We start from the raw sequence: 6,188 nt of genomic DNA on the forward strand, positions 1-6,188 counted from the left end.
AACCTGGGAGGCAGAGGTTGTGATGAGCCAAGATCGGGCCACTGCACTCCAGCCTGGGTGACAGAGCGAGACTCCATCTCGGGGGAAAAAAAAAAAAAAGAGTGCATCTACCTTCTTAGCCAATTACAAGTTTACAGTAGAGCATTTTTAACTATAGTCATCATGCTATAATTAGATCCCTGGAACTTACTCATCTTGTAACAGAGAATCCACATCCTTGCTCAAAATATCCCCATTTTTTCTCCCCTCAACCTCTGCTACTAAACTGCCAGTCTACTTTCTGCTCCTATGAGTTTGACTTTTTTAAGTCCACACAGAAGTAAAATCATATAATATTTGTCTTTCTGTATCTGGCTTATTTCACTCAGCATAATGTGCTCCAGGTCCATCCATGTTGTCCCAAAGGGCAGGGTCTCCTTCTTTTTAAGGCTGAATAATGTTCCATTGAATGTATATACCACATTTTGTTTGTCAATTCATCCATTGATGGACACTTACGTTGTTCTGAAATCTTGGCTATTGTGAATAATGCTGCAATAGATGAGAGTGTGGTTAGCTCTTTAAGATCCAGATTTCAATTCCTTTGGATAAATATCCAGAAGTAGAATTACCGGATAATACCGTAGTTTCATTTTTAATTTTCTGAGAAACCTCCATACTGTTTTCCATAATAGCTATACCAGTTTTCATTCCCACCAATGTTCCCTTTTCTTCACATCCTGGCCAATACTTGTTACCTTTTGTTTTAATAATAGCCATCCGTAACAGGTGTAAGGTGATATCTCACTGTGGTTTTGATTGCATTTCCTTAATGATAGTGATGCTGAGCACCTTTTCACGTGCCTGGTGGCCATCTGCATGTCTGTTTGGGGAAAATATCTTTTCAGGTAGTTTACTTGCTTTTTAGTCAGATTATAACAGTCCCCTCTTACCTGAGGGGGATACCTTCCAAGACTTACACTTGATACCTGAAACTGCAGATGGTATTCAATCCTATATACACTATGCCAGTCCATTTAATAACCGAAATGGCTATTTCGTCAGGCACGGCAGGATGGCATGATATTTCATCATACTACTCAAAATGGTGCAAAATTTAAAACTTATAACTTGTTTATGGCTGGGCGCAGTGACTCGCGCCTGTAATCCCAGCACTTTGGGAGGCTGAGGTGGGTAGACCACAAAGTCAGGAGTTCAAGACCAGTCTGGCTAACATGGTGAAACCCCACCTCTACTAAATATACAAAAATTAGCCGGGCGTAGTGGCACACACCTGTAATCCAAGCTACTTGGGAGGATGAGGCAGGAGAATCGCTTGAACCTGGGAGGCAGAGGTTGCAGTGAGCTGAGATCATGCCACCGCACTCCAGCCTGGGTAAAAGAGAGAGACTCTGTTTTAAAAAATAAATTGTTTATTTCCAGAATTTCCCATTTAATACTTTCGACTGTAGTTGACTGATGGCAACGTAAGGAAACCGTGGCTAACAGGGGACTACTGTATTTGGTTTTTTGTTATTGAATTATATGAGTTCCTTATATATTTTGGATACGTACCCCTTATCAGATAATATGATTTGCAAATATTTTCTCCCATCCCAGCGGTTGCTTTTTTTGTTGATAGTTTTTCCTTTGCTCTGCAGAAGTTTTTGGTTTGAAATAGTCCCATTTAGTTATTTTTGCTTTTATTACTTGTGCTTTTGGTATCATATCCAGAAAACTATTGTCAAGATCAACGTCAAGGAGCTTTTTCTCTACGTTTTCTTCTGGAATCTTTATAGTTTCAGGTCTTATGTATTCTGTAATCCATTTTGAGTTCGTTTTTGTTTATTGTGTAAGAAAAAGGTCCAATTTCATTCTTTTGCATGCAGATTGCCAGTTTTCCCAACACTGTTTATTGAAGAGACTATCTTTTCTCCATTGTGTATTCCTGGCACCCTTGTTGAAGATTCGTTGACTCTAGGGTTTCTTTCCGGGCTCTCTATTCTGTTCTGACAGTCTGCGTGTTTACGTTAAAGGAGAGCTGACGTTATGAAAATCTAATTGACACTATGAATCCCTGTAATAACATTTCAACATACTTCCTGGGTCAGTAAACCCTAGGAAACAAACCTTGTTAGTCATTAAGATAACTTAAAAGAATACAATAAACAAAAAAAGAACTCTCAGAACTTCTTAGGATAAGTACTTTAAATGCCAACAACAACGCTTGGGTACTAGTGAAGCATCCACAGATGAGAGATTAGTTCTATAATAGTTCTGTTATTCCCACCAGTAGAGTGTAGGGCATAATTCAAGTCAGGAAGCTTTAATTTAATTTATGTTTGTCAAAGGGCTATACCACATTGTAAACAAAAAATTTGCCAACCCCCAAACTGGTTATTCCTTATTCTGATGCAATGGATTCATATTTTGCGCCTTTGGAATGGTTTCTGTGATGTAAAGAGCTTAAGTCATATTGTAAAATAATAGGTCAAATTTTCTGAAAAGAATCTTGGTTTGGATTACTGAACTCACCTGGTGCCTAACAGTTGTATTCCAGCATGCCCCAAATGTCAGAATCAAAACAAATAGGCAAAAAATACTTATTAAGTATTAAAAATAAGTGCTTTATTTTAAAATAACATATACTCTATTGGAAGTGGGCCTGGAAAATAATGGGCAATGAAAGAATTGGTGAGAGAAAGCAAATGGCTGAAATGAACCTTGTAAAGCACTCTACAGTGACCTCTATTGTTGTGTTTCATCTTCTAAAATTGTACACTACTTAATGGCAAACATGATATCTTTTTCTTCCACACTAGTTAGAACAGTCTCTGACATCAATAAATGGTTAAAAAAAAAAATTGAATGTGTCTGGTTCTTTAATATACATTATCTTTACTCCTCTCTATAATTCCTATGTGGAAGCATAATTAGCCCCAGTTTACAGATAAATTGAGACCCACAGACATTTTATGATTTAACTGAGATTTTATAGCATCTAAGTGATTGAGTCAAGATCTGAACACAACCCACTCTATTCATTTACAGAGCAGCATTTAATACATATTTGTTTAATTAATCAATGTTTTTTGTGACTTAAGAATAAGGACTTATTCTGATTATAGAAATCCTTTCATTCAACTCATACAATTGTTATTATAAATACGGCATGAAGAAAAAAAGGAAGTCTAAGTTAAGGAGTTAATGATCTCATTTGTATGGTGCTTCTAAATAAATTAACACTGTTATCTAAATCTATTTTGGAATTATTTTGTGTTCTTATGAGAAAAGGAAATATTGTATGTAGGGAGATAAATGTTATGGTTAGAAGAGACTTTCAAAATATATTTTCAGTCTGTGTTTCCAGGATAGAGATTTACTTATCCCCTCCTTCTTCTTCTCCCCTTCCTCTTGCTCTTTTCTTTCTTTATTTTAAAGACAGGGTCCTTCTGTCACCCAGGCTGGAGTGCAGTGATGCAATCACAGCTCACTGCAATCTTGAACTCCTGGGTTTAAGCTATTCTCCCACCTTGGCCCATCAAAGTGTTGGGATTACAGGCATGAACTACAGCCCCAGGCCACCTCTTCCTTTTTGACTGGATTGCCTCCCTTTAAATAAACTGTATATGAAATTTTATGGTTTTGGTTTTTCTCTTTTTTCTTTCTTTCTTTTTTTTTTTTTTTTTTTTTGAGATGGAGTCTCACTCTGTCGCCCAGGCTGGAGTGCAATGGCACCATCTCAACTCACTGCAACCTCCACCTTCCAGGTTCAAGCGATTCTTCTGTCTCAGCCTCCTGAGTAGTTGGGATTACAGGCGCCCACCACCACACCCAGCTAATTTTTGTATTTTTAGTAGAGATGGGGTTTCACCATGTTGGCCAGGCCGGTCTTGAACTCCTGGCCTGAAGTGATCCACCCACCTCAGCCTCCCAAAGTGCTGGGATTACAGGCGTGAGCCACCGTGTCCAGTGAAATTTTATGATTTACTGCAGCCAAATATACATGTCAGTGATTTTAAAACTCAACACTATTTTTTTTTTTGTATTATATAACTTAAATCCAATTTTGGATCTAAACATAATGATTTTAAGTTTTTTAACAACAATTTTCAACTTGTGGTCTAATAGCAGGTTTGGATGGGGCTTGTGTTCTGGAAGACACAGTTTTGATGCTTTTAATAACCTGCTATTGTTAAATAGAATCTGAATGGGTGAAAAATGAAATACGGACAAAAACCTATTGGATTCTCAAAACACTAAATATAGATACTGGTACATAAAATTTGAAATTAAGGCAGATTCTGGAAAACTGACTCTTAGGAGTAAATTGAAAGGGATTTTTTTGTTGCTATTTGGAAAGCATTTCATAAAATTGAAATGAAGAATACAGCAAATTTAACCACTAGGAAAACACTTTCTTCACTTGCCTTCCATGACATTCTACTCTTTTGATTTTCTCTTCTCCTTCTCCTTTGCTGGGTCCTCCTTTTCTTTCCATCTCTTCATGCAGGACTCCTCCAGGGTTCAGTCCTTGATCTTCTTTTTTCAGTTTTCTATCTACACTCATTCTAATGGTTTGAAATACTATCTATGTGCCAGTGACTCCCAAATTTTGATCTTCAACCCACACCTCTCTCTCCTGCTGCAGAATCATAAATTCCAACTAACTAGTTGACAACACCAATCAGATCACTAAAAAGTATCTCAAACTTAACACTGAGAACTGAAATCTTGATCTTACCTCTCAGATTTGTTCCACCTGAACTTTCCCTCATTTCACCTGATGGTAACTCCACCCTTTGAATCACTCAAGTCAAAAGTCTTGGAGTCACCTTTGACTCTTTCATGTCCTCCATTCAGTTCCATCAGTAAGTTTACCATACAGCAAAATAACTTCTCAACCACCTACACAAGACTTACCCTGGTTCGGGCCTCTATCATTCCTTCCCTTCTTCCACACACCCCACCCCTGCATAGGCTCTTCTCAAAAGAAGATTCTGAATGACGCTTTTACTTTAATTTTATTTATTTTTTTTGAGAGGCTGTCGCCCTCTCACCCAGGTTGGAGTGCAGTGGCACCAACATGGCTCGTTGCAACCTAGCCTTCCAGGTTCAATGGCTCCTACTGCCTCAGCTTCCTGAGTAGCCGGGACCACAGATGTACACCATGCCCAAATATATATATATTTGGGGTCTCACAGTGTTGCCCAAGCTGGTCTTGAACTCCTGGGCTCAAGCAATCCTCCTGCCTTGGCCTCCCAAAGTGCTAAAATTACAGGCATGGGCCACTGCAACAGCCTGATTCTTTTAAGATGTTAAGATCATACCATTCTTTACTTCAAAATCCTATAAGAGATCTGCATCTCATATAAAATAAAAGCCAAAGTCCTTAGAAAACTACACCACCTGTCCAATCTCAACCCTTCTTGCCTTTCCTGGCTTGCTACTGACTAGGAGCACTGGAGCTGGCTGTTTGCTTTGCCAGGACAGCTTTTCTCCTTGATAACCAGCTTTTCTCAGATTAACAGATCTTCCCTGAGATAACTAGTTTATCCCATTACTTCCTTCAAATTTTGGCTCAATATAACGTTTTCAACAAAGCCTACTCTGAGAATCCTATTTAAAATTGCAACGTACTTTGGAAGTCCAGGGCGGACCAATCACCTGAAATCAAGCGTACAAGACCAGCCTGGCCAACATGGTGAAACTTCATCTCTGCAAAAACACAAAAATTTGCTGGGCGTGGTGGCACACGTCTGTAGTCCCAGCTACTCAGGAGGAGTTGGCAGTGATCAGAGATCGCGGCCACTGCACTCCAGCCTGGGCGTCAAAGCAAGGCTCCATCGCAAAAAGATGAATGTCTCTTCGTCTTCTTTTATCCTGTTATTTTTTTTTTTTCCATACCACGTCTTACTCTGTAGCTCACCATAATTTATTTGTGTGCTCATTTTAGGTTTCCCTCACGTAAAACGTAAACTAATCCAGGCATGGTTTTTGTTGTTATCGTTCCATTATTTTGAGGGCTGGGCACATTGATGTGCAAGGAGTGCCCAAACTCATCATCTCACTCTTTATACAGCTGGGCAAACTGCCTAAAGTTTTCTCAAGCCTCAGCTTTACTATTTTCTTAAACGACTAAAACTCACAAAAGCCGTCTACAGTTTTAAATACTTTGCGACCCCGGAAGTAAAAGGTTAAGGAACGGG

This window comes from Papio anubis, chromosome 1, assembly GCF_008728515.1.
Source record: "Papio anubis isolate 15944 chromosome 1, Panubis1.0, whole genome shotgun sequence".
NCBI lineage: Eukaryota > Metazoa > Chordata > Mammalia > Primates > Cercopithecidae > Papio > Papio anubis.